Consider the following 23,929-nt stretch of genomic DNA (forward strand, 5'->3'; position numbering starts at 1 on the left):
AAAGATTACCCAAGTTCCTGAATTAATTTCAGACAACCCTCTTCTGTACTTCAGTCCTTAAAGGGTCCCTGAACCTCTCAAACCACATCATTAAAACACATATATTTACAGATAAGTCTATTTATAGTATCATATTTCCATATATTACACATGAATATATATTTACGCATATATAATCTGGAAGGGTACTCTGTGTTATCATTTGGGAGTAATAGGCAAAGCCATCCTGTAGAAAGCAGAATTTAAAATGAGTCTTAGGGATTCATTTTTGAGGTGAAGATAGGAGTGAGAGGACAGAGCATTCCAGGCATGGGGGAGAACCAGTGCAAAGGTATGGAGATGAAAAACAGAATATGCTACTTGAGGGTATGTAGTAGTAATGGTAATTTAAGGTTAATAGTAGGTGGAGGGAAGAGTTAAAGATCTTCACTACCTGCCCATTGATAAGCCTCAATACCTTTTGTTAATTTCTACTGAGACACTGGTTCAGAGGGTCCTGCCCTCTAGCTCTGAAAAGTGTATAAATACTCTGAGATGAAGTTTTGTTTTGGGGCTTAGTTTTTGAAGGAAGGTTTGTGTGCCATATAAGACTCTGGTAAGCCACTAAGGAGTCTGCTGGCTTTGAAAACCCACATATTGGTGCTTCTCTCTCTTCTAACTATGCATAGATGGTCAGACAGTTGGATCTGTCTGTTGATCTTTATTTCTCTGTTTGTATTTTCTCTGAAGTTCAGGGTGCTGACTTTTCCCCCTAAACCAAGTGAATGATGTATATGCTTTGATTAAAGTAGGTTGTTGACCCTTTAAAAGTTACTTTCCTTTTAGAAAAACAGATCTAAGAACCTATATAGCAGGCCTTCCTATGTATGCTGGGGTCCTTGCTGTTACAATATTAGCCCAGTATAACTGGGGCAAGAATGAATGGAGGAGAGTAAAATGTCAGAAGACTAAAAAGGTATAAAGGGCTTTAAATGCCTGGAGAAAGGCAAGTCTTTCTAATCCTAATGTGAAATTACTGTAAAGTCAGAAAAACCAGACAAACTTTTGTTGTGTTTGAGAAATGCTGTCTGACATGGAAAGATAATAGATGCTTTGCTCAAAGTAAATAAAATGTAGATGGTGGATGAGAAGGTCAACTTGGAAAGGTTACAGGGGTGAGGTCATTGTTTGGACTCATTGTGCTGGCTAGAAAAATATTTTGATTGAATTTTTCCTTGGAAGGTAAGACTCACATCTTATTGTGACCACTGATCAACAAAGGGAGCAACAAGAAATACAATTTTCTGTATGGTACTAGACCCTCTCACCCTAAAGCACATATAATGAGCTTAAGCAAAATTAATTAATTAGAACAAACAAATCCATCATGAAGACTTGTACTAACACCTACTGTAGAAAATGAAATAGATGAGGTGGGAATATACATATGAACACAAATACATACATATAGTATTATGCATGAAGATGAAGTGGGGAAGAGGGAGAGAGACAGATTACTTTGTGTCAATAATGAATCTATCTATGAAATGAATCTCTGACTTCAAGACAAAAGTGGGTATAAGGAGAATGGTAAGATTAGATAGAGAATATGGTACAATAATAAGAAACCAAAAGGCACAGAGGCTTATAGACTATTCAGAAGTTTCATGCTCATATGCTAGTAACTTATAAAGAAGTTAGAGGAATTTTTTTTGATGATCACCTTTTAAAGGCCAATGAGGTGCCTTCCAACTCTCAAGTTCTGTAATTCTATGAAACTGACTGTGTCTTAACAGAAAGGAAGTGAGTGGTCTTTATCACATATTTGTTTTAGAAATATCTGTTTCCTTTAGAACAGCTATTCTCAAAGTATGATCTGAGAATTCCTGTAGGTCCTAGAGAGACCCTTTCAAGTGGTTTGCAAGGTCAAAGTTATTTTCACAATAATACTAAGATGTTATTTGCTTTTTTCACTATCCTTTCACAATTGTATAGTGCAGTTTTCCACTGATATGTGAAATGAAGATTTGGCTGCAATAATGAAGATATCTCATCTACAGAATTGTATTTGGACAAATGTATGAACATGGTTAAACCTGATGTTTTGCTTGTATTCCAGCAAATCACTGAAGAACTTTATGTGAATTCTTGGCAACAAACACAAATGGTGCTGAAATACACAAAGTGTTGAATAACTTTTTTGAATCTCATGGCTTATCCTGGAGCAACTGTGTTGACTTTTGTGCTGATGTTACAAAATTCTAGATAAAACTCCTAGTGCCACAGCACAAATCAAGGGATGGACTCTAAACTTTACCAGTAGTCATTGTATTCATCATCCCCATTCACCTGCAATGAAAAAAAAAGTTTAACTTAAGAATGTCCTTGATGAAGTAATAGAAAATATTAATTTTATTAAATCTCAACATTTCAGTAATGTCTTTTTAGTATTCTGTGTGACAAAATGGGAAGTATATATATAAACCATTTCTGCTGCATGCTGAAGAGTGATGGTTGTCTCCAGGAAGACTACTTGTGCAATCATGTGAGTTGCCAGATGAACAAGCACTTTTTTTCATAGATCACCATTTTTACTTGAATGAAATAAGACACACTATTGTTATTCAGACTTGGATACATGGTAGTTTTTTTTTTTTCCAGAAATAAGTGCAATGGTCTGCTTACTTCAAGGAAAACAATTGATAGAATTTGTTGCTAAAGACAAAATTTAAAATGTCAACAAAAATAGAATTTTGGAAAATGTGTGTCTACCAAAAATGAGTTTGAAAGTTTTCCAACACTTAAAGATTTTTCTGATGAGATTAGGGGTGATATAAATAAATATGATTTTACAATGTTGTATAATGAAATGCATCAACATTTGGAAGTTATGTATAATTTAGTGAACCAATATTTTCCAAATGATCAAAGCAGGATGCTATAAAACCATGAATGAGTAAAGGATCCATTCAAAGCACAATATGGAACAATGACTTTTAATATAGCAGTATAAAAACTTTATTGATAATGTTTTGGATTCATACCTTTGTCAATTACCACTACATTTGTAACAGTAACTGGTCAAGTTTTGATATAGCATCAAAGAAGATATTCACAATTATGAAATGCTTCAATCTTTTCTTTTTTTTAATATATAATTTATTTATTTTTCAATTCTCAACATTCACTTCCACAAGAATTTGAATTCAAAATTTTCACACCAACTCTCCCTACCCCCTACCTAGGACAGTATGCACCCCATCCACCCCTTCTTCCAGTCTGTCCTCTCTTCTTTTACCCACCCTTCTTCCATTCCCTTTCCCCTCTATTTTCCTGTAGGGCAAAATAGATTTCTATACTCCATTGCCTGTATATCTTAACTTCCAGTTGTATGCAATGTTTCTCTCTTTTCCAAACGTATCTGTGTGAGGCTGAATTCTCTTCAAACACTTCAACCAAAATAGCATCTAACAATAGACTTAATGCAGAAGAGGATATGAAAATCCATTAGTTTTCTACTAAGTCAGATATTAAAGAGATTTGCACAAATGTAAAAATGGAGAGAGTGGAGCCAAAGTGGCAGAATAAGGCAGGAACTAGTCTGAACTCCACCAAAATCACCACCAAAGAACTATAAATAACACCTCAAAACAAATTCTGGAGCAACACAACCAAGAAAAGAAAAGGGTGAAATATTTTTTCAGTAGCTGGAATCTAGCCCAAGCCAACTTAGAAGATTGGCAGGAAAAATATATCCTGTTGAGGTAAGGGGGGAAGGGGCACAGTCCAGTGCAAGTGAAGTCTAGGCAAGCTAGAAGCAGGCCACACCCCAGCAAGCCAGTAGCAAGAACCCAAGCCCTGAGACTAGGCAACAGAGAGGCACTGTGCAAGAAAGCATGGGGCAGTGTCCCCTTCACCCCAAGAGTGGAGCCCAACTTTAACAGCAAGTTAAAAGGCATGAAATAGGCTAGAATATAAGCAACAAAGCAAAACAAAAACTTTATCATAGAAAGTTACTATGAAGACAGGGAAGATCAAACACAAGTCCAGAAGGGGACAGCAATGTCAAAATAGTTACATCTAAAGCTTCAAAAAAAAAATGTGAGCTAATCTCAGGCCCAAAAAGAATTCCTGAAAGAGATCAAAAACAATTTTAAAAATCAAACAAGAGAGGCAGAAGAAAAATTAGGGAGAAAAAAATGGGAGTGATACAAAAGAATCATGAAAAAAGAATCAACAGCTTCATAAGAGAAGCAAAAAAAAAACATTAAAAAAATGTATAAAAATTCATTGAAAAAACAATTCCTTAAAAAGTAGAATTGGCAAAATGGAAAAGAATGTACAAAATCTCACTGAAAAAAATTCTTAAAAGTTAGAATTGGGCAAGTGGAAGCTAATGACTCTATGAGACATCAAGAATCAATAAAACAAAATCAAAATAATGGAAAAAAAGAAGAAAATGTGAAATATCTCATTGGAAAAACAACTGAACTGGAAAATAGATCCAGGAGAGATAATATAAGAATTCTTGGGCCACCCCAAAATCATGATTAAATAAAAATATCCTGGACATCATATTTTGACAAATTATGAAGGAAAACTACACTGATATCCTTGAACCAGAGGGTAAAGAAGAAATAGAAAGAATCCATGCAAAATGAAAAATTCCAGATATATTATAGCCAAGTTCCAGAGCTCCCAAGTTAAGGAGAAAATACTGCAAGCATCCAGAAAGAAACATTTGATACCATGGATCCACAATCAGACTAACACAGGACATAGCACGTTCTACAACACAGGACTGGAGAGCTCAGAATATGATATTATGGCAGGCAAAGGAGCTAGGACTATAACTGAGAATTACATACCCAGTGAAACTGAATATAATGCTTGGGGAGGAGGGGGGGGAATGGAAGGGGGGAAATTAAATAGAGAACTTTCAAGCATGTGATGAGAAGACCAGAGCTGAACAGAAAATTTGATTTTCAAATACTAGACTCAAGAGAAGAATAAAAAGTAAATAGGAAAGATAAAACATAAGGGATTCAATAAAGTTAAATTGTAAATAGGAAAGATAAAACATAAGGGATTCAATAAAGTTAAATTGTTTATATTACTACATGGGAAGATGATACTTGCAACTCTTAAGAATTTTATCACTATTAGGGCACTAAGAAGGAGTATACATAGACAGAGGGCACAGGTATAAATTGACTATAATGGGATGATGTTAAAAAAATAATTAAGGGGAGAGAAAGAGGATTGGTCTGAGAAAAGAAGAAAGGGAGAGGTAGAATTGAATAAATTATGTCACATGAAGAGGCATGAAAGATCCATGGATGGAAAGAAGAGGAGTGGTGGTGGGCAATGCTTGAACTTTACCTCTCATCAGAATTGTCTCAAAGAGGGAATAACATACACACTCAATTGGGTACAGCAATCTATCTCACCCTATAGGGAAGAAGAAGGGAAGGGGGATAAGAGAGGAGAGGATGACTGGTAAAAGGGAGAGTCAATTGGGAGAGGCATTGGTCAGAAGCAAAACTCTTTTGACGAGGGACTGGGTAAAATGAGAGACAAGGAGAGAGACAAGGAGAGAGAGAGAGAGAGAGAGACAGAGAGAGAGAGAGAGAGAGAGAGAGAGAGAGAGAGAGAGAGAAAGAGACAGAGAGAGACAGAGAGAGACAGAGACAGAGAGACAGAGACAGAGAGAGACAGAGACAGAGAGACAGAGAGAGACAGAGAGAGAGAAAGAGAGAGACAGAGAAAGGATAAATGGGAAAGAAAGGATGGGGCAAATACAAAGTAATCATAAGTGTGAATGTGAATGGGATGAACTCATCTCTAAAATGGAAATGCATAGCAGAGTGGATTAAAAAGAATCCTACAATATCTTGTTTACAAGAAACACATCTGAAGCAAAGAGGTACGTAGAGAGGAAAGGTAAGGGACTGGAGCAGAATCTACTATGGTTCAGCAGAAATAAAACAAACAAACAAAAAAAGCCAAACCAGGGGGGGCTATCATGATCTTAGATGAAGCAAAAGCAAAAATAGGTCTAATTAAAAGAGATATGGCAGAAAGCTGCATGTTGCTAAAAGACATAAGACATTGATGTAATATCACTACTAAACATATATGTACCAAATGGTATAGCATCCAAATTTTTAAAGAAGTTATGAGTTACAGGAGAAAACAGTAAAACAAAAGTAGTTGGGGACCTCAGCTTTCCCACTCAGACCTGGATAAATCTAACAAAAAAATAAACAAGAAAGAAAGAAAGAAGGTGAATAGAATTTTAGAAAATTTAGGTATGATAGACCTCTGGAGAAAATTGAATGGAAATGCAAAGGAATATATCTTTTTCTCAGTGGTAAATGGCACCTACACAAAAATTGACCATGTGTTAGGGGATAAAAACAACAATCAAACACAGAAAAGTAAAACTATTAAATGCATCCTTTTCAGATCATGATGTAACAAAAATTACATGCAATAAAGAGCCATGAAAAGAGGTTAAAATTAGTTGGAAACTGAAAAACCTAATCCCAAAGAGAACAACAAAGAACAAATCATAGAAACAATCAATAATTTCATTAGAGAATGACAACAATGAGACAACATAGCAAATCTGTGGGATGCAGTCAAAGCAGTGGTTAGGGGGAAATTTATATCTCTACATGCTTATATTAGTGAAAGAAAGAAAGAGCAGATCAATGAATTGGGCATGCAAGTAGAAAAAGAACAAGTTAAAAACCTCCAATTAATACCAAATTGGAAATTTTAAAAATCAAAGGAGAGAGAAAGTAAGAAAACTATTGAATTAATAACTAAAACCAGATGCTGGTTTTATGAAACCACCAATAAAATAAATAAACCATTAGTTAACTTGATTTAAAAAAAAGAAAGAAGAAAACCAAATTACCAGTTTCAAAAATGAAAAGGGCAAATTCACTACCAATGAAGAGGAAATTAAAGCAATTATCAGGTGCTATTTTGCCCAATTGTATGCCAATAAATTTGACAATCTAAGCAAAGTGGACAAATATTTACAAAAATATAAACTGTCCAGCTTAACAGAAGAGGAAATAGAATATTTAAATAACCCTATCTTAGAAAAAGGAAATTAGTCAAGCTATCAATAAACTCCCTAGAAAAAATTCCCAGAGCCATATGGATTTACAAGTGAAATATATTTTAAATGAAACATTTAAGGGATAATTAATTCCAATATTATAGAAACTATTTGGAAAAATAGGCAAAGAATGATTCCTACCACAATCCTTTTATGACACGAAAATGATGCTGATACCTAAACCAGGAAGAGCAAGAAGAGAAAGAAAACTATAGACCAATTTCCCTAACGATTACTCATGTGAAAATTTTAAATAAAATACTACCAAGGAGATTATAGCAACATTAGGGAAATTATCAGTATGATTGACCATATCAATAATAAAAGCAACAGAAGTCATATGATTATTTCAATAGATACAGACTTTTTAAAAACAAAATATAACACTCATTTCTGTTAGAAACACTAGAGAGAGTAAGAATAAAGGGAACTTCCCTAGCAATGATGCCTATTATTGTCACAATTATTCAATATTGTACTTGCTGTTGTTTGTCCTTCATTCTCAAAGAGGACCAGCAATGTTATGCTATAAGTGCTAGATAAAGCAATGAGAAGAAAAATAAATTAAAGGAATTAGAAAAGGTACCAAGGAAACAAAATTATCACTCTTTGCAGATGATACAATGGTATATTTAGAGAATCAACTAAAAAAAAAACTTGCTCAAGTAATTAATAGCCATAGTAAAGTAGCAGGATATAAAATAAACCCACACAAATCATCAGCACTTCTATATATTACCAACTAATTCTAGCAGCAACTGTTAGACAGTGAGTTTCCATTTAAAATAATAGCAGACAACATAAAATACTTGAGAGTCTATCTACCAAGACAACCTCAGGAACTATATGAACAGAATTACAAAACACTTTTCAGCCAGATTTAAACAACTGGAATTGCTCATGGATAAACCTAGCCAATATAATAAAAATGACAATTCCACCTAAATTAGTTTACTTGTTTAGTGCCATACCAATCAAACAAAAAATATTTTATAGAGCTGGAAAAAATAATAATATTCTTCTGGAAGAACAAAAGGTCAAGAATATCAAGAGAATTAATAAAACAAAATAATGTGAAAGAAGGTGGTCTAGCCATAGCAGATTTCAAACTATATTGTAACGTGGTAATTATCAAAACAATCTGGTGTTGGCTAAGAAATAGAATGGTATGTGATATATGGTGGTGGTAAATGGTTAAAGTAATCTAGCATTTGACAAGCTGAAAGACCCAAGTTTTCGGGGCAAGAACTCACTACTTGACAAAAACTGCTGGGAAAACTGGAAAACAGGCAGAAAACTACGTAAAGAACATTATTTATACCGCATACCAAGATGAGGTCAAAATAGGTACATTATTTAGACATAAAGGGTGATACCATAAGCACATTAGAGGAGCATGGAATAATTGACCTGTCAGATCTATGGAGAAGGAAAGAACTCATGACCAAACAAGAGATAGAGTATGTTATTGAAATGGATAATTTTGATGACAGTAAATTAAAAAGGTTTTGCTCAAACAAAACCAGTGCAACCAAGGTTAGAAGAAAAGTAGAAAGCTGAGGGGGATGGGGTTAAAGCAAGTTTCTCTCATAAAGACCTTATTTCTCAATATTTAGAAAACTCAGTCATATTTAGAAGAATACAAGCCATTATACAATTCTCAAATTGTCAAAAGATATGAACAGGCAGTTTTCAGAAGAAATGAAAGCTATTTATAGTCAAATGAAAAAATGCTCTGAATTACTGTTGATTAGAGAAAGGCAAATTTAAACAACACTGAGGTAACACTTTGTACCTATCAGACTGCTTAACATAACAGAAAAGGAAAATGATAAATGTTGGAGGGGATATGGGATAATTGGGATGCTAATGCCCTGTTGGTGGAGTTGTGAACTGATCCAATCATTCTGGAGAGCAATTTGAAACTATGACCAAAGGGCTATAAAACTGTGTGTACCCTTTGATTCAGCAATACCACTAAAAGGTCTCTATCCCAAAGAGAGAGGAAAAAGGGAGGGAGAACCTATTTGTTTAAAAATATTTATAGTAGCTCCTTTTGTGGTGTCAAAGAATTGGAAATTGAGGAGATTCCTATTGATTGGGGAATGACTGCACAAGTTGTGACATATTGTGATGGAATACTATTGGTCTATAAGAAATAATGAACAGGATGCTTTCAGAAAAACATGGAAAGACTTACATGAACTTATGCAAACTGAAGTAAATGGAAACAGGAGAATACCATACACAATAACAACAATATTGTACAATGATCAACTGTGAATGACTTAGCTTTTCTGAGCAATACCATGATTCAAGAAAATTCTGAAGGACTCATGATAAATACCATCTAACTCCAGAGAAAGAACTGATAGAGTCTGAATGCAGAATGAAGCATGCTACTTTTCACTTTATTTTTTTATGGTTTTTTTTGTGGAGACAGGGGGTATGTGTTTTCCTTTACAAAATGACTAACACAGAAATATGTTTTACATGACTGCACATGTATAACTAACTGTCTCAGGGAGTATGGTGGGCAAAGAGGGAGAGAGAATTTGAAACCCAAAATTGTTAAAAATGAATGCTAAACTTGTTTTTACATGTGACTGGAAAAAATAAATATTAAAAACAAATGTAAAAATGGTTTAAAAAAACATTGATAAAACAATACCACTCTTCTTAATTTTTTTGTTTGAAAAAATACAGCTATTTTCATTAAAAACATTGAATCACATAATAGTATTTGATTTTATTGTTTTATAATGAGTTGACATATAGATTAAAATTTTATCAGTTTTAGTTTCTAAAATGATGGATATTGACAAATATAAGTTACATAAGCAAAAACTCTTTAAGGTTTTCAATAGTTTTTAAGAATGTAAAGAGGTGTTGAGACCAAATCTGACTGCTCAATTAGAGAAATGGTCAAAATCAAATTAAAAGGAAAAGATAAAGATGAGAGGTGGCTCTAAAATGATCTATTCAAAAAGTTATCAGTATAGAAAAATGGGGAATGAATAAAAAAGTGTGTGCATATGCATTTTGATTAACTTTAATTTCTTATAGGATTCTAACTGAGCAAGCCTTTGTAAAAGTTACTTATAAAATATTACAAAGATAGCTTAGACTTTAGAGCACCACCTCACAAAACAATGTAAAGTTCTGGAGGAATATAGACCAAAATATTAGTAGCAGCATTTGGGAGAGGGAGATGGTAGAGAATAGTGATAGTAATACTAAAAAAGAAGAAAAAGACCAAAAATGAAAAAATCATTTAAAAATTAACAGAAGAGAATAGAAGGAATTGATAAGTGACAAAAACAAGTTGGATAACATTGGAATTACTATGTTAAATATAAAATATAAAACAAAAACCCAACAAACTATAATAGAGGTTCAGTTTCATACTCAGTCTTTGGTTTGGTTTGGTTTGGTTTTTCCTTACATTTTGTTGCTATCTTCCAGTAGTCCTTCAGCCAATCAGGAGTCATATCACCCCCCCCACATATGTAGGACTGAAGGGCTATTTTTCAGGGGACTACTAAACCCACCTGGGGGGGTATAAAAATGTTTTACTGGCTACATAAAACATATTTGCCTATGTATACCTATATAATTAGATGTGTACATGTAATGTACATATACACATTGTACACATCACACATGTACCTGTACATATGTGCATATATGTATATAAATATGCATATGCACTATGGATTTGTATGTATACATGTCTATAAAAATACTGAGAGGTGATTATTTTTCATTATATTAATAACCAATTATTAAATTAGGATTAAGATTTTTCCTTTCTATTTTCTAATTCAGAGAGTAGCCCTTGTAGGTCATTTAGCTAGTATCTGAAGGACAAGGTTGATATTTCAAGGTACATGTTCTGCAGTTTTGGGCAAACCCCATCCAACTAGGGGACCTCACTTTTGTTTATAGTGTAAACAGAACTTAATCTAGGTGCATTTCAGCCCTAAAGCACTGGGACCATGTGATTATGCTTCTCTATTAGAGTCCAAGGGGACCCAGTTTATGAGCAGAAGATCCATTCGAATGGTCTGGATAGAGATAGATTTCTTTGTCCAGATTGCTGGAGGTGGCTGAGTTTCATGGGCAAACAACATTCTCAACAGGAGGAGCTGTAGACTTTTAGGGCACCCTCATTTGAATGTCCACCCCCTCATTAATAGTTCACCATTTATGATGGATTTTTACTTGTCAAGGGCACCCTCTTTGTTAAAGGTAATTAAATATTCAAGGATCTCTATGGTTTGGCCTTTGGTTCTTGAGAGAGACCAATGATCATTGATTTATTATTAGCTAGCTAATTAATAAACTGATTTTTAATTACCTGGAAGCTGTCTCTTGAGATTTTCATTTGTTGCAGCATAAATGTCTAACATGGGTCTAAAGCTCAATATAGAAAATGAACCTGGATATATATAGTCATAAGAGTCCTGGCACATAGGTACTTAATACAAGTTTGTTGATTTATTTATTGATTAACTGAGTAGAGGTGATAGTTAAACACCATAGTGCTGATGAAGTCACAAAGAGAGTGGGGGGGGAGGGGCAGAAGAGATGAGGGCCTGGGCTAGAACCTTGAGGAACCCACAATTGGAGGGCATGATATTGATGATGAGCCAGCAAAGAAGATTGATAAGGAGTAGTCAGACAGGTTAGAGGTGAACCAGAAGAAAGTAATATCATAAAAATCCATGGAGAAGAGATTATCTAAGAGGAGAGGGGGTTCAACAGTTTTAAATTTGGTAGATATGATGAGAAGATGGAGAAGTGAGAATAGACCATCAAGTTTGACAATTCAGACTATTAATATTTGGCACTGGTAAAAATCTGGAGAGAATAGTTTGAGTTGAAATTGTAAGGTTGTTGTATTTGTCCTTTGTTGTTGAAGAAGACCATGCCATCATAGAAATAATGACATGACTTGCACTTGACTTTGTTTTGAGTGAGGGAGGGCTGTGCAGGTCGCTAGCCTCACTTCTCCTCCAGAGCCATCTCATTTGAATCTAGTGAACAGATATTCATCAGGATGACTGGAGATGACCCGCAATGAGGCAATTGGGGTTAAGTGACTTGCCCAAGGTCACACAGGTAGTGAATGTCAAGTGTCTGAGGTGAGATTTGAACTCAGGTCCTCCTGACTCCTGCACTGGTGCTCTATCCACTGCACCACCTAACTGCCTGTTGAAGTTGTAAGGTGGTTTACAAAGGATTGCAGAATGATTGAGATGAAGGTAAGTGGAGACAGTGAATGTAGACAGACATTTTTAGGTGTTTGGCTGAGAAGAGAAAAAAATGGATACAGGAAGACAGCGAGAGGCTCCAGTTCTCCATTCTGCCTCAACTTTAAAACAGGGATAATAATAGTACCAACCTTGAAGGGTCGTTATGAGGATCATATAATATAATATTTGTAAAAAGTGTTTAGCACAATACCTGTCACATTGTAAGTATTATGTAAATGCTTAGTCTCTTCTCCTTTCCTCTCCTTCTCCCCATTCCTAAAGTAACTGAGTTTCTTAGAATAGGTAAAATGGAAAAATTACCATATGATTGTTATGTCTTAACATTGTTATATAGGTGTCTCATTAAAAACAGATTATATCTTTCATTAGCTCCCTTTTATAATTCAGCAGCATTATAGAAAAGTAGGGACTTTGGAGCCACCAGATTAGGATTCTTTTCTCAGATTTGCCATTATTCCATTGTATGATTTCCAGCAAACAGTTTAGATTCTCTGGGTCTCTGTTTCTTCTAGAAAACTGGAAGACTAGACTAGATGATTTAAGGTTTATTCACTGCTCTAAGTCTATGACGCTTTCCTTCCTTCCTTCCTTCCTTCCTTCCTTCCTTCCTTCCTTCCTTCCTTCCTTCCTTCCTTCCTTCCTTCCTTCCTGCCTGCCTGCCTGCCTGCCTTCCTCTTTTCCCTTTTGCCAACATGCTGTGTTTCATAGAGAACACTAAGGGGCACTGGAGTATAAGGAAGTACATGAGGAAAACAAATCAGTCAGCAGAATTCTTATTTATCATTATTAGAATGAGAGTGTGAAGTATATATTAAGCCCTGTTCTTTTAGTGTTGAAAAATAGAATATGCAGCATTATCTTGCCTTCTTTGGAATACCTTTGTGCTTTTATTCTATTCTATTATACATTATTTTTATTCAATTGCATATCCTCCAATAAAATATCTTTGTGTCTCCTAGCACCTAGTAGAGTTCTATTATCCCCTTTGCAAATAATTGGCACTTAATGAATAGTCTTGATTACACAAATGAATGAATGAATGAACAAATAATTTATCCACTGCTTTTGGAAAATGATTTTCAATGTCATTGTGTAACACTCTACATTGCTATATAGTAATACTAAATGACATGTATTTAACACTTTATAGACAATATGAAAGTACTATATAAAGGTTGGCACTCAGATCTCACATAACCTTCACCTTTATTTTATCTCAGTCATACACAGGGATGGTGATATGCTTACTCATCCATTTGTTCAAAACTTAGAAATTTCTTCTTCCATCTCTCTTTCTCTCTCTCTCTTTCTCTCTCTCTCTCTCTCTCTCTCTCTCTCTCTCTCTCTCTCTCTCTCTCTCTCTTTCTCTCTCTCTCTCTCTCTCTCTCTCTCTCTGTCTCTCTCTCTCTCTCTCTCTCTTTCTCTCTCTCTCTCTCTCTGTCTCTGTCTCTCTCTCTCTCTGTCTCTCTCCTTCCCCCTTCTGTCTCTGTCTTCCTTTGTCTCCATGTCTCTTTGTCTCTCTGTCTCTGTCTCTTTCCCTCTCTCCCCCTTTCTCTACTATTACTTATATTCTTCCTCTTTACCATGACCTGCACTCATATCTTTCTATTCCTCCCTTCCTTTTCCTTCATTACTATGGCCTAATGTCACTTTTCTCTTCTCTACTTTCTCTGTCTGTCTTTCTACTCTGGTGTCACTTTCTTCCCTTCATAGTCTTGACTGTTTACGTAACCAGTTCAAATGGATATCTATACATTTTTACCTTTTGAAATCAGCTAGGTCATACATTGGATATAATGCCAGGCCTGGAGTTAGAAATACCTGAGTTCAAAATCTGCCTCAGACACTAACTAGCTGTGTGGTCCTGGGCAAGTCACTTAGTCTCTGCCTTGGTTTCCTCAACTGTGAAATAAAGATAATAATAACACCTATCTCCTAGCATTATTCTGAAGATCAAATGAGATACTATTTGTAAAATATTTAGGTATATAGGCCTTATATAAATGTTGATTCCCATTCCCCTGTAGAGAAGTAATTTAACATCTGTGAGCCTTGGTGTCCTCATTAGTAAAGGGAAAGGAATAAGAGAAAGGAAATGTATTAATTAAAAACAACGACAACAAACAAACAAGCCCTCAATGAGAGTTGTAGTGCTTTTTGTTGATGCTAAAGTCTAAAATTAAACTTTCCTCTCTATTTGGGTTTTTCCCTCTTATTATTTACAGATACATCAGTTTTGGCATTTGAGATTTGACTTCAAATAAAATACTTTTTCAGTACTGATGTTCATTTTCATTAAATAAATTGTGTTACATTTGCTGGCCTCCTTCCTTTTAACACATGCTGAAAACCCCAAATTTCATAAGATTATGGTCTCCTTAGCTCAGACTTCTGCCCTCCTGGATTATAGAATGATTCCTTCCTCTTTGTGAATGTTTAAACTAAGGAAAACATGCATTCTGTTTGATTTTTTTTGTCTCAGTTACCCATATTTTCCAACAACATAATGAGTACTCCATAAATATTTCTTAAATGAATAATAAAGGAAAACTGACAGCACACAAGACTTGGCCCTAGATTAAATTGTGAAATAGGTAAAGATTTCTTTGACATACCTTCTCCTTCAAATCTCCTCCTCTCATGTTGTCCCTTGGAGCTCCCTATGTTGCCTTTCTGGAGTGAGCAACACATAATGTTAATCTATTTTCCTTATCTCTCCCATTTCAGCAAAACCTAGTCATTCTATATTCCATTCCTTCAGAGCCTCATTCTCTGCTAGCTGGCAGTGGGCAAAAAATCAAATCATGCTAACTTTCTCAAGCAATAAGAATAGCTAACATATAACCCTTTAAGTTTTGCAGAGTATATCACATACATTTGATCCTCATATTTCTGAGGTAGGTGCTATTATTATCCCTATTTAATACATAAGAAAACTGAGACTGAGAAAAACTAAGTGACTCGTCCAGGGTCATATAGTAAATAACTAAGGCAGAATCTAATATAAAATTTTCCTAATTTGTAAGTTAGGTATTGTCAACTATACCACCTAGTTGCATCAATTAAATAACTTAATGCCTTCATATAGTTAAAATATGTGCTCTCTGAGAAAGTCATTAACATTCAAAAATGATGAGAATTTCAGGCATCATGACAGGCCAGAGTGGGAATATGTCTGGGGTCATCTTGGTGTTTGAGAGTTCTTCAGATTATACCAGAGCCTTGGTAACATGGGATGTTCAGGAGTATTTTTTTTCCAGAAGATGCCTAGAGAACTAAGATTCTACAGTTGTTTCATATTTCATCCCGACCACTTGAGGAGAGCTCTTTGTCATTCTGAAAGAAGCGAGATATGGAGGACTGTACACAATTCTTTATGTTACTTTAGGTAAACTGAAATTTTAAATGCAGTTGCTGTACTTTTCATACATCTTACCCTTCTTAACTAAGATTGGTTAGATGATAATCAAAATATTCTTTCTTTATTGCAATAGTCTAAAATCACAGATTCTAGATGTCAAACATCAGTGGCAAAAACAAAACAAACACCACCTTTTGAATTAGCTTCCCTTTCTGCATTGCTCTCAGTAGGAGAGGGGAAAAATGAAGCAAGTAATGCATTGGAGAAAAGAGCCAATGATATCAATAGATCTGAAGTAATCTGATTCACAATTTTTCTAGTATATTCAGAATAAGCTTCCTTTTTTTTTTTTTTTTTTTTAGACTAGATCTGGATTTCAATGGTTTAGGGAACACCTAGTGAGGAATCTCCAATCAGTCCTACTTGATCACGTAGGTTCCTGCTTGGCAACTTCTAGTCTAAAGGAGTTACTTGGGGCCACTGGGAGGCAAATAATTTTCTCAAGGTCAAACAGCCTATAAGTATTAGAGGCAGCTCTTCCTGACTCAAAAGCCACCTCTTCAGTATATCTCAGTGGATTTTAAGAATCTTTAAGAAAAAAAATTATGGTAGAGTGAAAATAAAATCTCACACTATGAGTTTTCTAGTATAAAATAATTCTAGTGATCCAAATAAGAGAAGAGTGTATGATGAGGGTTGGAAAGATACAAGAACCCCAAGACTGGAGTTCCCTGTGTGGACTGTCTGAAAAGAATTTGCAGACTCAAGCATTTTTGAGGTCAAGATGGTAAAGATTTATTATGCTTTTCAGAAGGCAAGAATTCTTAGGGAACCTGCAACCTTAGAGGGGTATAGTTAAAGTTTATATGGAATATTCTATAGTAAACCATATACAAAATGTGTTAACTAGTTGATTCAGGGTGGAATTATGGAGTGGTTAGTACTTAAAGGAACATACACTTTTGGGTATCTACTGAACAGGTATTTTACTCAAAGCTTATTGGGGTTACCTGGAGGTGTGGTTTTAGCCCTGAAAAGTTACCAAGTCAACTAAAAGTGAGGGCTGACTGAGAAATACCCAGGTCGACCTTCATCAATGTCTCATTAGACAAGATAAAGGAGGGGAGTATACCTACATCTAAATCTAGGGTACAAATGACTGGTCAGTGAGTAGTAAATATCTTTATGACCCAGTACACAACCAGTTCAGCCAGTTCAAACTAATAAATTCTATAGATGCAGCTGGCTACTCTATGAGGAAAAGAGATCTAGGGCAGGCTGTCTGTGGGTGGGGAAGAAACTCCCTGGAATAGTGTTTTGAGGCTAGGGAGAAATGTGATTTTTAGAGAGAAATTTGATTTTAGAACTGGGGTCCAAGCACAGGTACCCAAGCACCCCATCAGGTGGACTATGGAGATAGCAGCAAGTATTGGAAAGGGAGCTGGATTTAGGAGAAGAAGACCTGTGTTTGAAGTCTAGCTCTGTTACTTAGTGACCTTGGGGCAATCACTTCATATTCCTGGGCCTCAGTTTCCTCACTTTTAAAATAAGGGCTTGGCAGTAGGGAGGGGAAGAGGGAGGTAGGGAAAGAGTCAAGACAGCAGAGGAGAGGTAACAACCCTGCTGAACCCTCCTAACATTCTCCTCTAAAATACCTTCCCCAATCAGATTTTGTAATAGCGAGCCAACAAAAGTTCAGTGTGAGATATTTTTTTTCCATACCAAGACAAATTAGGAGGTTGGCAGGAGAGGTCAGTGATAATAGGGTGCACAGAGCACATGCATTAGTAACACCAGCAAATGACCCTTGGAGACAGTTTGTAACAGTGGTAGCACCAACAGCTTTAGGAGTTCTCAGCCTGGAAATGGTAAGGAGATCAGATAATTGGTTGGTCAGAAAGAGATTATAGAGGACCCTTTGCTGGCACTGGATGCAGCTGGCATTGACTGGCAACTTTATTGCTAATGCAAAGTTCTGGGTTGCAGTACCAGGGCAGAGAGTAGCACTTGTGGTCACTCACAAGGGGGCAAGTGCCCTTGTCTCAGTATCAAGGCAGAAAGGAGTACTAGTGCTTATGGCTGTAGAAGGTCAAGGATCCTAGATGCAATTCCAAAGCCAAGAGGGGTGCTAGTACTTGCTGCTATGAAGAAGCAGAGACCCTTCCTGGGAAAAGACCAGAGAGCAGACCAGGAGAACAGTGACTACACCTCTCCCTAGAGAATACCATCTTAAAAGTACCAAAAACGCGCAGATCTCTAGAACTACTCTGAAAACAGCAGCATGAAAAACCTAAAGACGGGGACAGTACCTTTCCAAACTCAGGTGAGTAGAGTCCAACTTTAACGTAAGATTCAAAGTCAAGAAATAGGCTGGAAAAATAAGCAAACAACCAATAAAAAACTTGATCATAGAAAAGCTACTACAGTGGTAGGAAAGTCTAAGACATAACTTAAAACACAAGAATGTGAAAATAGTCTCAAGCAAAGCTTCAAAGAAAAAAATGCTAACTGGGCACAATTCTTGGTAATTTCTGGAAAAGATAAAGAAAGAGATAAGAGTGGGAGAGGATAACATAAGAAAGGAAATGAGATTGCAAGAAAATTATGAAAAGAGAATTAGTAGCTTGGTAAAAGAGTCACAAAAACTCACTAAAGAAAGGAATTCCTTAATATGTAGAATTGGCTAAATGGAAAAAGAGGTACAAAAGCTTATTAAAGAAAATAATGTCTTAAAAATTAGAATTGGGTAACTGGAAAGTAACGACTCCCTGAGACATCAAGAAACAATGAAACAAAATCAAAAGAATGAAAAAAAATGGAAGTAAACGTGAAATATCTCATTAGAAAATCAACTGACCTGGAATTGAAAGTCATGATCAAAAGGAGAGCCTAGACATCATATTTCAAAAAATTATAAAGAAAAACTGCCCCAATACCTTAGATCTAGAAGGGGAAAAGGAATCCATAGATCACCTCCTGAGATTCCAAAATGAAAACTCCCAGGAATGTTGTAAACAAATTCCAGAGCTTTGAGGTAAAGGAGCAAAAGTGTAAACAGCATGAAAGAAACCATTCAGATTTTGTGGAGTCAGTGTCAGGATCACACAAGATTCAGCAGCTTCCATGTTAAAGCAGCAGAGGGCTTGGGACATGATATTCTGGAAGGATAGGATTACAACCAAGAATCACCTATCTAACAAAACTGAGAATAATCCTCCAGGGGAAATTGGATATTTAATGAAATAGATGACTTTCAAGAATGCCTGATGAAAAGACCAGAGCTGGATTGAAAGTCCTTCAAACAGAAGACTCACATGAAGCATAAAAAGATAAACACAAATAAAGAATAATATAAAGGCCACGATAAAGTTAGAAGTATTTACTTTCCTGTATGAGATGAAGATACATGTAACTCTTAAGAACTTTATCATCAGTAGGGCATTTAGAAGGAGTCTATGTAAAAAGAGGACAAGAGTGTGAATTGATTCTGTAAGGATGATCTCAAAAATAAAGAAAGGATGAGAAAGCAGGAAGCACTGGGAGAAGAGGGAAGGAAGAGAGAATGGGGAAAATTTTCCCACGTAAAAGAGGTATGCAAGAAAGAGCTTTCATAATATAGGAGAAATGGGGGCAATGCTTGAACCTCACTCTCACTGGAATTGTTTCAAAGGGGGAAGGAGAAACGCACACAAAGTCTTAATTGGGTATAGAAATCTATCTTACTCAATAGGGAAATAGGAGGGGAAGGGGATAAGAGATACAGGGTGGAGGTGATAAAAGGAAAACTGGATTAAGGAAGGTAATGGTCAGAATCAAAACAGACTTTTGAAGAGGGACAGGATAAAAAGAGCAAGAAAATAGGAAGGAAATACACAGTAAACATAAAATTGAATGTAAATGGGATGAGCCTGCACATAAAATGAATAGAGTTGACCATGAATCCAGAGACAGGAAGACTTGGGTTCCAGTACTGCCTCTGACACATAAAGGCTATGTGACTTTGGGCAAGTTTCTAAAACCTTTAGTGTTCACAGACAACTCTCTAAGATTATAATTTTCAGAGAAAGTATCAACCTGTATGGGTAGCAGGAGTTCTTCATTCAAGAGGTCCTTATGCAGTGAAGTCATAGATCTGGTCTCTTTCCAATTATGTGAACTAGATGGGTTTCTTTCATGAGATTCTGAGATTTTATAGATCTAAAAGAGAGTGACAAACATAGTGGGAGGGTTCAAAACCATGGCAAATGAGAGGAGATATTTAGACTGGAGAAGAGAAGATTTAGAAGGGGGCATGATCATTGTCATGGTATATTGCCTGCTTATTCTCTAAACCCTTTGAAATCTAATTTACCTGAGTCTAGGGGATATATAAAATGATGCTCATCTTCTTTCCTTCTATATCCTAAATTCTAAGATGGAATTCCTGCTCCCAGAATCCCTACCTTCAAGGTTCTCAACATTGACACTGTAGCAAAAAGTCTCTCCTTGATTTCATAGTGTCAATAGTGAACCATCTTATACATTTTAGAGAAGTAATGGATTTAGAGCACACAGACATGTTGCCTATGCATATTTGTTTGAGGGAAGTTTTTTTCTCTCTCTTTTTTCAATCAGGTGGAAAGGTTGGAGGAAAGAGAAAACTATTTCTGCATTGTCCGCATTAACAACAACATTGTGTGATGACTAGCTTTGATACACTTAGCTTTTCTCAGCAATGCAATGTTCTAACTCATGATGGAAAATGCTGTCCACATCCAGAGAAAGAGTTATGGAATCTGAGTGCAGATCAAAGCATCCTATTTTCTCTCTCTTTTTTTTCTCCTGGTTTTCCCCTTTTATTTTGATTCTTTTTTCACAACATGACTAATGTGGAAATATGTTTAATATAATTATACATCTATAGCCTATATCAGATTACATGCCATCTTGGAGAGGGGGAAGGGGTGGGAGGGGGAAAATTTAGAACTCAAAATCTTATAAAAGTGAATGTTGAAAATTAAAAATAAATAAATAAAATTCTATTTTTTTAAAATAGAGCATTGAGGAGGTGTTACAAATGGGAAATGTTTTATGACATTTCAGATGAAGTCAGTGATATCAAGTACTTTTATTTAACTTTCACTTTGATACAAGAAACATCTCAGAGAACGATAGTGATCTGTAAATGTTTGTGATATTAAAACAAAGCACACCAATAAAACTTTAAAAAGAAAAAAAGTACCATTTAAGACAATTTTAAAAAGTGCCTCCTTGGTGAGAATCAGGTTCAAAACAGGAATTTTCTTCATTGACTCTTTCATCTTTTGAAGGATGAAGCTATCTGTAAGGTAATCAACAAGTTATTATTACCTGTACTAGATCGTTGAAGTACCCCATCATTATATGAGGAGGTGGGTATGAAGAGTCTTATGACCTACACAATCCTTTTCTCAGAAACCAAATTTTGTAATTTAAGTGCTCAGCTCCACCTGTCATGTACATAACATAACAGCAGAGGGCACTATGGGGTAATTTTCAAGTTTAGGTAGCTCAATTGCAGGCCTTCAGTAAGCTGGCTGCCATTGAACGGCTTGGCACTTCTCTTTTCCTCTTAGAAGTTTAGCGGTTTGTGTGGATTTCCCCTCCCTCCCAATCGTAATTTAGGATAGAGTCATCCTTTACCCCCATCACATCATATTTGCCTTACTGCTTTTTCACAGACATAGGTATATAGGTCTTACCCTGGCATAGCTCTTTACTCATACCATTAGAAATAAAGAAAAGAGTTAATATCAGTTCACTCAGCACACATTTTCTCAATTCTGGCATCCTTTTCAGGAACTGTATCATCCCTTCATCCCTAGTCTGCACTGAAACTTGGTTCCAACTTTTTCCAATAGGATTTACCCAGAGTTTCCCTCCCGCTCCCCATACACACCCTTAACTCAGGGAAATACGTCCACGTTTGATGGATATCTGTTGACAAAACGGAACAACGCACAGCATTATGCTGTCACTCTCCAAGAAGCTGGCAGCATCCAGCATTGGGCCTGCTCATGGGCCACTATAGTGTGGCTTTCTTTAGCTCTCTCAGCTATGTGCATTTAATTTGTATCATTGATCCTATTGTTCTGATAAGGGAGATTTCTCTGCAGGATGAAAACTGCCTGGCTACCTCAATTCTGCTAGGGCATCATGAGGGAAAAGTACTAGCTCCTAGCAGTGGCTCATTGAGAATTATTCTCTCCCTTCCCATTAAAAATCAGTCAAGATGAATTTCCTATGCCCTTAGTTCCTGTTATCATCACGTGGCTAGGGTTTTCCTCAGTGACTCCTCTGTCTTGAAGGATGAAGCTATCGGTAAGGATTGCCTGTTCCAGATCATTGAAGTACCCCAACACTATGCGAAGGGATGGGCATAGGGAGTCTTGTGACACACACTTGACACTATTCTCCTTAAAAAACAGGGAGTATATTGTATCTCCGCTGGTGTTGTGCCCAAGGATCTGTGGGAGGGACTTGAGTGTTACAGCTACTACATTGTGCTCCCATGCCATGTTGGTAAAATGTTTCTTGACCTCTTCTTTTTAATCTTTCTGTCTGTGTTGTCTCTAGTATACTCTGATGACAATATCACTTCTCCTACATCAGCATCCATCGTTCTTCCTCCAAATGAGCCTTGAAGTTTGTTGGGAAAAGGTCTGGGAATTGGATAGAATTATAAGCTTTTAAATGAAGTACAATATGGCAAATAAAGGAGCAGAATCATAGGTTTTATTGAGATCTGTGATTTGTGGAATCATCCCACTGTGCTCGGCCCTAGACAGAACCCAACTGGGTTGGTATAATTAGTTTAGGGTTCCATATTTTCGGAAGCATACTGATAAACTAGAGAGCTCCCAGGTAGGAAGGGGAAGAGTCTCTAGACTATGTCATCTGAAGACTGATTGAAGAAATTAGAATTGTAAACCTAAAAAAGTAAAGACTTGAAGGGAATGGTTGAGTTATGATAGCTGGTTTAAGAACTGGAATCAACAGTCTTTTGTAACTAGATGTGTTCTGCTTTGTCCCAGAGAGCTGAAATAGGGACCACTGGTAGAAGTTTTAAAGAGGTGAATTTAGTCTTGATATAAGGAAATGTTTCTCAGTAATTCAAGATATCCATCAATTGGATGGGAGAAAATGGATTCTAACTCAAGACACTTAAACAAAATCTGGATGATTTTTAAAATGTTTATTAATTTTAATAAATTAAATTTAAATGTAATCAATCAGTTAAATTATTTAATATATTTTATATATAATATAATATATGTATTTATAATATTATAAATATAATAATCCAATTAATTAATTATTTTTATTAAGAATGTTGCAGAAGATTGTTTAAAGATGACAATAGTATGTTACATTCTAGTAGAATCCCAAAATTCCTCAGTGAAGTTCTAAAGGGGCAGCTAGGTCTCACAGTGGATAGAGCGCCAGGCTTGAAATCAGAAACACCTAAATTCAAATCTGGCCTCAGACACTTACTAGCTGTATGACTCCAGGCAAGTCACTTAACCATCCCTGTGTGCCTCTGATTCCTCATCTGTAAAATTATCTGTGATGAGGTTGAAGGGTGATGGGGGACCCCAAAATACTGACAGTCTGGGTCGTGCTCAAATGAATTTGACTCAAGCCTTCTTAAAGCCAAATAAAACAAATTTTATTAAAGATTCACCAAACTGGGTTGCCTCTTAAGGAACCTAAGTATTTGTAATGCTTGTATTCACAAGCAGGCCAGATAGAACCTCAGCTAGACAGAGTCTGAGCTGGATTGAATCTGAGCACCTTCATGGAGGCGAGATGGAACTTAAATACAGAAAAGAGTATAGAAGGGATGGGGGGGGTGGTGGTCTGGTAGTCCAGGGTGATGGGAGGAGGGATTTAGGAAAGGTCTTGAGGAGAAGTCCAAGCAGGGAATCCAAGAAGGATCAAAGGCTGGAAACAGCTGGAGGCAATCAACAAACATCAGACTAGGGGGTGCCTAGGTGGGAAGCAGGTGGGACAATCAAGAGATGACAGAAAATGGTCACAGATTTGAGTATGAAAAGCCAGGTTCTGTGGGCAGAAACAAGGAGAGCTCAATTTGAGTATGGAAAGCCAGGTTAAGTGAGGAGATTCCAGGGGAGCTCAAGGAAGTTCCCAGAGTCT

The sequence above is a fragment of the Notamacropus eugenii genome, chromosome 2 (genome assembly GCF_028372415.1).
Source record: "Notamacropus eugenii isolate mMacEug1 chromosome 2, mMacEug1.pri_v2, whole genome shotgun sequence".
Classification (NCBI taxonomy): domain Eukaryota; kingdom Metazoa; phylum Chordata; class Mammalia; order Diprotodontia; family Macropodidae; genus Notamacropus; species Notamacropus eugenii.